The sequence below is a fragment of the Monodon monoceros genome, unplaced genomic scaffold (genome assembly GCF_005190385.1).
Source record: "Monodon monoceros isolate NGI ecotype Baffin Bay Population unplaced genomic scaffold, NGI_Narwhal_1 Super_Scaffold_21, whole genome shotgun sequence".
Lineage (NCBI taxonomy): Eukaryota > Metazoa > Chordata > Mammalia > Artiodactyla > Monodontidae > Monodon > Monodon monoceros.
The window spans coordinates 8,920,448-8,930,874 of NW_021703778.1; positions in this window are offsets into that span (position 1 = coordinate 8,920,448).

Below are 10,427 nucleotides of genomic sequence, written 5' to 3' on the forward strand. Positions count from 1 at the left end.
CCTCGTAGGGTTGCTGTGAGAATAAAATGAGATAATGCATGTAGATTGCCTGTCACAGGTGTGTGCTCAGTAAATGCTACCTATGATTATATCATCCTCATTATTATCATGACCACAGGCCCAGGGATTACATGAGAAAAATACATTAAAACCAGGCATTCTGAATTTCAGCCCCGGCACTGGCACTTACCAGCTGTTTAACTCCGAACAAGTTACTTAACCTCCGTGAGCTTCAGTTTTCTCATCTGGAAAGAGGACCAATGTCTACCTAAGTAGCAATATCTGTTGGTCTGTTTGGTTTTAGGAATAAATGACATAATGCATGTGAAGATGTTAACCAGGCAGGCAGTAAATGTGCAATAAGGATAATTATCTGAGGCTATAGAATTAGTGAGAGGGGGTATAAAAGGCTCTAGGGCTCCCTGCAGTGAAAGAAACTTCCCTTTCCTCCAGCTGAGAATCATCCCTGAGATTCTGTTCTGTTTTTCAGATGACAAGCCAGAGGGAAAGCCAGATGGCTCAGGCACAAAACCAGAGCCAGAGTTCCCCAGATTCCTAAACCTTGTGGGCAAGGAGGTCATTGAGAACGCAGTGGAGTTCATCCTCCGTTCCATGACCAGGAGCACCTAAAAACGGAGACAAGCCTTGCTTCAGTCCACTTCATTGTTGGTAATGACCACATTGTGTTAAAATGAGAGAGAAATGAAATTACATGCATGCCAATGTATTGTTTAATTGAAAAGGGTTGCCTACCTTAAGATACATTGTATTTGCCTCTGAATGAGTTTCCCTGAACTCTTTTGGGGTGAGCACCTTCCACATGGAATTTATGGAACAAGGGGTTCCATAAAATATTTTTTATTTCAGGACCAAGTAAGGAGGAAGAAGAGCACTGGACCACAAGACAGAAAGCCAGGTTCTGGTTCTGACACATGTGCTACTTATTGGGTGACCTGGGGTCAGGATCTCCCTGTCCCAGTGCCTCAGTCTGCTCATCTGTAAAGTTAAAGGAATAAAGGACCAACCCAGGGCAAATACTGTAATTCTTTGGTGAAGGGGGTGGGTAGTGATGTGTTCATTAATGAGAGGGGTGATGCGTCCTGCCTTTATGTTCTAGCTTGAGTAACTCAGGAGGCTTAGCAGAGACAGTAGCTAATCTCCCGCAGAGAGACAATCTTGAGAACTTCTCTTATTGGGGTTTGCTTCTCTTATTGGGGTTTGCTTTGATCACGAGGAATTGCCTTGATGCCAGACTGCACAGCCCAGAATCTTCCCATTGTTTTCAGCCTGCTTCCAAGCTCCTGTGCCCAACTCCTAATGCATCCTACCCAAGAGTACACAGCTCTGATTTTTACTTCTACTTTACCCACTTCTTCATTGTCCCGACATTAATCTCCCAAATTTCAGTTCTTAAGAATCCAATTCATTCTTCTGAGTTACTAGGTGCTTTCGATCTCCACCTCTGCAACACGGCGCCTTCTTTTTGATGGAGCAACACACAGCCTCTCCCAGCTGGCTGGGATGGAGTGACATACAACCCACTCCAGGCCGGGCAAGTGAAAGAACTTTGATTTTAAAAAGAATGGGAAAGTGCATAGTGATAAAAAAAAAAAAAAAGTACTAATGTGTACTGTATCACTAATCTTCAGAATTTGAGAAGCCCAATTTTTAAATAATGAAAACCCTTTCTTGGTCACTATTTGTAATATGTTTATTATTAAAAGATTTTTAGTAAATAAAGAATGAGAGGTAGCTGAGGAGTAAATGTCTGACAATGATAGAATGATATTACCTGGTCTCCAGACACATTGCCTATGTCTGCTGGATAGTTCCATTTGGATGTCCTGTAAGCAATTCATGTTTAATATGCTCCAGTAGCATTATTTTATTTTTTTCTCCTATTACCCAGTCCCTTGTGGTTCCTGTTCCATTTATTATACCATTGATTATGATACCAAGGAAATCAGGACCCATTTGCTAAACTTCTCTTTCCTTATCCTATTTTAATCGATTAGGGAAAATAATAAGCATTTTGCCTCCAAAATTATTTTTAGAATAATTCAAATCCTTTTAAGTAGTGTATGAAATGCTTGCATTGCTGCAACATTAGTTTCTTCCTTTAGTCTTATTCTCACTTGAATCCATTCTCCCCACCATCATCGATCCAAAATAGAATGTTGGTACTCAGACTTTATAGAAAAACCCAGATCTTTGAGGCTGACATATATATTAGCACATGATAAATATGATAAACAAATGTTAAAACATGCTATATGACACTTCACAAGCTATACACTAATAACTTATTCTAATTAAATAATTTAAAATCTATTCTTAATTAACTATACAGATTTGAAACAGAAAAAGGAAAAGGAAGACACAAAGTCAGGAGTCAGACTGTTTTCAAGTTCTGGGTCTACCAGTTACTAAGTTAATTTGGCTACCCTCAGCATTGCTGTGTTTACCTGTGAAATTCAAATGGTAGAGTATGTAGTTCCTAACAGTAGGAAAGAGAATAATTTTAAAGTAATTAATTAGAAAAGCATACCTTACGAGATATTTATAGGGCCTCAGATTATACTATAGTTGCAAACATTTTACAGGAAGTTACTATAGCTATGGATGATTTAATATCTAAGTCACATAGACAAGAGATGCCAAAATTCAACTTTATGTCTGTAATGTGAAGTAAGCCTATGTAATCGAGATATTGTGATTATGTAGTAAAATCAAAATGAGAAAATTGAGTCAGATGATTTCTCAGGCTCATCAAATATCTAAAATTTGGAGCGTGATTCATATACCTGTGTTATATTAACAGTTTAAACTGTCATCTTAACACAACTTTGTCTGCATTTTGAGAAATGGCCACCAGAGGGCAGGAAGAACCAGCCTACAAGGTCCACAGGATTATTTTAGAATAAATATTTTCAACTAATTATCATATACAGGCACACCTAGGAGATTGTGGGTTTGGTTCCAGATCACCATAATAAAGAGAGTCACACAAATATTTTGGTTTCTTAGTGCATATAAAAGTTATGTTTACGGACTTCCCTGGTGGCGCAGTGGTTGAGAATCCGCCTGCCAATGCAGGGGACACGGGTTCGATCCCTGGGCCAGGAATATCCCACATGCCGCAGAGCAACTAAGCCCATGTGCCACAACTACTGAGCCTGTGCTCTAGAGCTCGTGAGCCACAACTACTGATCCCATGAACCACAACTACTGAGCCCACGCACCACAACTACTGAAGCCCACATGCTCTAGGGCCTGCGTGTTGCAACTACTGAGCCCACGTGCTGCTACTACTGAGCCCGCGTGCTGCAACTACTGAAGCCCGCGCACCTAGAGTCTGTGCTCTGCAACAAGAGAAGCCACCGCAATAAGAAGGCTGCACACCACAAGGAAGAGTAGGCCCTGCTCACCACAACTAGAGAAAGCCCGCGAGCAGCAATGAAGACCGGCCCGCGAGCAGCAATGAAGACCCAAAGCAGTCAAAAATAATTTAAAAACTTAAAATAAATTAAGAATTAAAAAAATGATTAAAAAAGTTATGTTTACACTATACTGCAGTCTATTAAGTGTACAATAGCATTATGTCCAAAAAAACTAATATACATACCTTAATTAAAATGCTTCACTTCACTGTATGGTAGAAACTAACACAACATTGTAAAACAACTATACTCCAATTTTAAAAAAAGTGCTGTACTGATAAAAAATTCTAACCATCATATGACAATGCAGGTGTGCCACAAAACTTCAACTTGTAAAAAATGCAACATCTGCAAAGCACAATAAAGAGAAGTACAATAAAATGAAGTATGATGTCTGTAATTATTATACAATTATTTTCCTCAGTTGTGATTTCTAAACAGGTCATGTTATTCATCTATACAGGGTAACATAAGTATATAGTTACTTATGTAAATATTTCCAACGCTCAAGTAAAGCACATTCTAAATAATAATCTACTTGACTTACAATTTGTGAACTTTCTCTATATCTACTATAAATAAAATAATGATTTTAAAATGTATTTATAAAAAATACATGTTATTGCTAAAATTTTTGCCTACTCAAGGAAATATAAAAATGACTTTCTCATATTGCTTCTTATTATGAACTAGTTCAGAAAATTATAAAATAAAGACATGCACTGATTTATTATATATTATAATATATAATATATATTATAATATAATCAATATATTATAAAAATAATCTCACAACATCCACATTTAAAAAAAAATTCAACCTCCTGCAACATTGCTCCATTCAACAAGTCATCACTGTTAAGTTTCTTATATAGTCCAAAAATATTCTATGCATATCAAACATATCAATGCATATATAGAAGTATATGTGTTATATTCATCAAATCTTAAACCTTGCTTTTTTCACTGAGCATGGGGCCCTGAACACTTTCCCTACGAGCAAGTGTAGATATACCACATGGATTTTACAAGTGGTAGAGTATTTCTTCCTAGGGATGTTTCAATAATTTCTTTAATTAAGTCTATAGTCCTCCATTTTAAGGCACATAGACAACATGAGTTCTAGTATACAAACTAATGTGTGTACACTCCAGAATACAAAACTCAAGTGCATTTAAAAAATGAATTATTTCCTTTGAATCAACTTAATTCCAACCACGCTGATGAAAAGCTAAATCTGATCACTAACTAAAGGTGAATTTTCTCTGTTCTTTTCCCACTTATGAATTTTCTGCTGTTTTTGTGCCAGACTTGGAACAGGACATCCTCCTGAAGACTGTGAATCCTCTCTGAGGGCTGGTCCTGCAAAACCAGGGGACAAAGCAGCCATCAGGCTTGAGGAAAAGCCCTCCCTCACACCCCTCACAGCGCTGCAGGTGCAGAGGGAGGGGACTCTGCCTTGATCCATTTCCAAAGCTCTCCCTTTGCCCTCTTGTGTCCAGGACAGTTAGAGTCCTTCACTGAATACATTCCAAGGACTTGAAAAGCCTCTGCCTTCTGGAGGCTCCTTTCACTTTTCTTCTCTACTCAGGTGTCTCAGACAACAAATTACAAAGCCTAACTCCAGCAGAAAATGAAGGAAGAGGGAAGAAGCAAAAGGAAAGAAGAGATGCATACATTCAAACATTTAGTTTATCTCTATTTTTTTTTCTAGTTCACACAGTGCTGCAATGAAGAACTGTTGAATCAAAGGTAACGGTATTCACAGCTTTGAAATGGTCACAGTACCATCCAAAGAGGATGCATCAAGGTATGTTCCCATCAGTAATGCACAAGGGCCTTTCCCCACATTCCCATGTGTATATGGTAAAGTTTTAAAATTTATTAATATGTAAGCTACTTGAATGTAGTCTAAGGTTGCAATTATTTCATTATACTTGATATCAGTACATTTTCATGTGTTTATATCTTTGCCATTCATATTATTCTCCTTTTAAAATTTTCTGTAATTCTTCCTCAAGAAATTCGAAGGGGCCTATAAGAAGCCATAATAGGGTAGTTCAGATTAAGATTTTATAAAAATACTCAAATAATTTAGAGAAAAGGACAAAGACATTCTAGACATCTGGAATTAAATTGAGTTGTAAATCTGGCTAGAAGACATAAGGGCTGATATATAATATCAATGATATTTGATACCTGATATCCAATAAATGAATCTTTTTGTATTATTGTGAAGAAAGAAAACTTTGCTTAGGACAGAAATTCACAAAAATTATCTTGTAGTCCTATAATGTAGGTTACCTTTCCTATTAACCAAACAAATGATGACAAAAACAAAATTGTAGTAAAGATAAAAAGTGAGATGTGGTTTTCCATACCTGAAGAATACAAAATTCATAAAACTAAAATACTAGGTGTAATGGAGTAACGTTAGCATCTAATGGCATAACATCCCTCCTTTTTGCCCCTCCCTCCAACTTTGAGACCTAAAATTCAGAATCTATCCATGAACAAAAGTGCCTCTGTGGGAGTTGTGGCATCTGGCATCATATGCCAAGGGACCCAGGAAGAGTCTTGCCTACCTGTGCATACGGAACTTGGTACAGACTGTGGAACCAGCAGGAACCAGTGAAGCAGCCCCAGCCCCATCCACTCTCGGCCATAGTTGGGGAAAACCTGGAGAGCACTGATTTGGGCAGACAGCCACAGATGAGAGAGACTTTTTTGAAATCCAGGCTTCCTGGGCAAAGATTCAGCCTGCTATCAGAGCAAAACCAAAACAAAACAAAGCAAAATGAGTTTGGATGCACTGGAGAGGGTAAGAGGAACTTTGCAAGGTCTGCCCCTCCTCAAGACAGAACAGCAGAGGGCCAAACAAGCTGGCAGTGAACTCTCCTGTGAGGAAAGAGAGATAGGTGAGAGAATGCCCAGCTTCCCAGCTGTGCAGGGCAATGCTGGAGAAACCCATTTCTCTCCTGCTGTGCCCAGAATATTGAGGCAGATCTCCACAACTCTGGAGCGGAAGGAAATCAAGAAAAGGGTAGATAAGAAATATTGCAGAGCAGTAAAAGGACACTGTTACTACTGAATGCTTTCAGAACTCCAGCAGTAAGCCTTCCCACAAGCTGCTGGGCAAACCTTACCTGAGGATTTGCCCCACCTGGCCTGCAGACACCCCCAGTGCACCACATGTTAAACCCACCGTGCAGCCAGCTCTTTTAGGTACTCCTGAGTGTGACAGTGAGAGCCAGCACAAACAAACAGGAAGTTCATGCATAAAACAGGCCAGGGTCTGTGGGCAGGGAGAAACTGCAAATTTGAGCTGTAGTGACACCTTCTGGAAAACCAGCAGCCAGCCTGATGAGTAGTAAGATCTAAAGAAAAGATACAAGCTTGAGAATCATGCTACCAGAGGGAGCAAGAAGCATAGGTCAGGTGTATTCATTCAAGGTCAGAGAAAGTCTCAGATATAAGCAGGACCAACAAAAAGCATATTCCACATGAAGGCAACTAGTAAAGATTTGAGAGGTAACTTCTACTTTAAATGCAAAAACAGCAACATAAACTTCAAGGAATATGAAAAATCAAGGAAACATAAAATCACCAAAACCCTCCCCCCCAAAATCCTCAATATGCCACCAGTTAGTTAAACAAAGACACAGAATCCTGTGATTTACCTTATGAAGAATTCAAAGTAGTTGTTTTGAGGAAACTAAATGAGCTGCAAGAAAACAGAAAGACAACTGAATGAAATCAGAAAAACAATACATTAACAAAATGAGAAATTTAAAAGAGAGATACAAAAAAGAAACAACAGAAGTTCTGAAGCTGAAGAACTCAGTGAATGAAGTGAAGAATGTAAGGGAGAGCATCAGTAGCAGAACAGACAAAACAGAAGATAGAATCAGTGAGCTAGAGGATAGGAACTTTGACATAACTGAGTCAGAGGAGAAAAAAAAATAATGGAAAAAGCCTATGTGATCAATGGGATCAAACAATCCAGTATCAGAAACATTGGAGACTCAGAAGAAGAGAGGGGCAGAGAGATTTTTAAAAGAAGCAATAGCTGTAAACCTGGGAAAACTTGGACATCCAAGTTCATGAAGCTAATAGAGCACCCTATTATCTCAATTCAAAACAACCTTCTCCAAGGGACATTATAATTAAACTGTCAAAAATCAAAGACAAAGAAAGAATTCTAAATGCATTAAGAGGAAAAAGATTGTAACTTACAAAGGAACTCCCATGAGGCTATCAGTGGATTTCTCAGAGGAAACCCTACAGGCCAGGAGAGAGGGGAAGGATATATTCAAAGTGTTGGAAGAAAAAAAATTGCCACCCAAGAATACTCTATCCAGCAAAATCATCCTTCAGAAATGAAAGAGAAATAAGACTTTCCCCAGAAAAACAATATTTATATCATAAATATAATATTAAAAAGAGGTGAATTATGACATTAAAAAAGTAAGGGGGAGGGAGTAAAGGGTAGAGTTTTTGTATGTGATGAAAGTTCATTTGATAACACTTTAAATGGACTGTTTGATCTATAACATGTTCTATGTAAGCTTAATGGTAGCCACAAAGCAAAAACCTAGGGATTCAAAAAAGGAAATCAGAGCATACCACCAAGGACAATCACCAAGCCACAAAGGTAGGCAGCATGAGAGGGAAAAAGGAACAATGGACTGATAAAATAGCCAGAATGCAAGTAATCAGATGGCATAAATAAGTCCTTACCTACCAATAATTACTCTAAGTGTAAGTGGATTGAATTCACCAATCAAAAGGCACAGAGTTGCTGGGTGGATTAAAAATAACAGAATGCAACTATATGCTGCTTACATGAGACACACATCCGCTTGGAAGACACACACGGGATCTTAGTGAAGGTATGGAAAAATATATTTCATGCAAGTGGAAACCAAAAGAAAACAGGGATAGCTCTACATATATTGGACAAAAGAGACTTGAAAAAAAAAAGGTAACTAGACAAAGAAGCTCATTATGTAAGAATAAAGAGCTCAACCCATTAAGAACATATAACCATCATAAATATATCCACACTCAACATCAGAGCACCTAAATATATGAAGCAAATACTAACAGATCTGAAGAGAGAAATAGACCATAATACAATAACAGTAGGGGACTTCATTACCCCATCTTCAACAATGCGTAGGTCATCCAGACAGAAAACCAACAAACTTTGAATTTGCACTACACATCAGAACAAGTGGTCCTAACAGACATATACAGAACATTCCACCATACAGCAGCATAATACACATTCTTCTCAAGCACACGCAGAACATTCTCCAGAACAGATCATTTGATAGGCCATAAAACAAGTCTTAGAAAATGTAAGATTGAAATCATACCAAGTATCTTTTTGACCACATGGTATGAAACTAGAAGTCGAAAAAGGAAAGATGGAAATTTTACAAACATGTGGAAACTAAACAACATACTACTGAATAACCAATAGGCCAAAGAATTTTTTGGATCCGTCTCCTAGAGTAATGGAAATAAAAACAAAAATAAACAAATGGGACTTAATTAAACTTAAAAGATTTTGCACAGCAAAGGAAACCATAAACAAAACGAAAAGACATCCTACAGACTGGGAGAAAATATTTGCAAATGATGCTACTGACAGGGATTAATTTCCAAAATATACAAACAGCCCATACAGGTAATATCAAAAAACAAACAAACGAACAAAAAACAAAAAACCCAATCAAAAAATGGGTAGAAGACCTAAATAGACATTTCTCCAAAGAAGACATACAGATGGCCAACAAGCACATGGAAAGATGCTCAGTATTGCTAATTATTAGAGAAGTGCCGATAAAAACTACAATAAGATATCACCTCACATCAGTCAGAATGGCTATCATTAAAATGTCTACATAAATGCTCAAGTGAGAGAGTCTGGGGGAGAATGGATACACGTATACATATGGCTGAGTTGCTTTGCTGTGCACCTGAAACTATCACAACATTGTTAATTGGCTATACTCCAATATAAAATTTAAAAAAAGTTAAAAAAAATGTTTGAGTGGGTGTGGAGAAAAAGGAACCTCCGACTCTGCTGGTGGGAATGTAAATGGTGCAGCCACTATGGAGAACAGTATGGCATTTCCTTAAAAAAAATAAAACAGAGTTACCATATGATCCTGCAATCCCACTACTGGGCATATATCTGGACAAAATTATAATTAAAAAAATACAAGTATCCCAATGTTCACTGCAGCACTATTTACAACAGCCAAGACATGGAAGCAACCTAAATGTCCATCGACAGATGAATGCATAAAGATCTGGTACATATATACAATGGAATATTGATCAGCCATTTAAAAAAAAGGATGAAATAATGCCATTTGCAGCTACATGGATGGACCTAGAGATTATCATACTAAATGAAGTAAGTCAGACAGAAAGACAAATATCGTATGATATCACTTATATGTGGAATCTAAAAAAAAAATCGTACAAATGAACTTATTTACAAAACAGAAATAGACTCACATACATAGAAAACAAACTTATGGCTACCAAAAGGGAGAGAGATAAATCAGAGTTTGGGATTAACATATACACACTACTATATATAAAATAGGTAAACAACAAGGACCTACTGTATAGCACAGAGAACTCTATTCAATATTCTGTACTAACCTATAATGGAAAAGATTGAAAAAGTAAAAAATATATATATATATAAAACTGAATCACTCTGGTGTGCACCTGAAACGAAGACAATTTTATAAATTAACTATACTTCAATTAAAAATATTAAAAAATACACAGGGAACCAAAAAGCACACTTTCCATACTTAACAAATAAAAATATATACATACATTAAAAAAAGAAAATGATCTCTGAGTCTGCATCCCTGAAAGAAAACATGAACATGCCTGCCTACCCACATTTTCACTAATATTTGTTATGCTGCAACTTTCTAAAATTTATTAATGTGT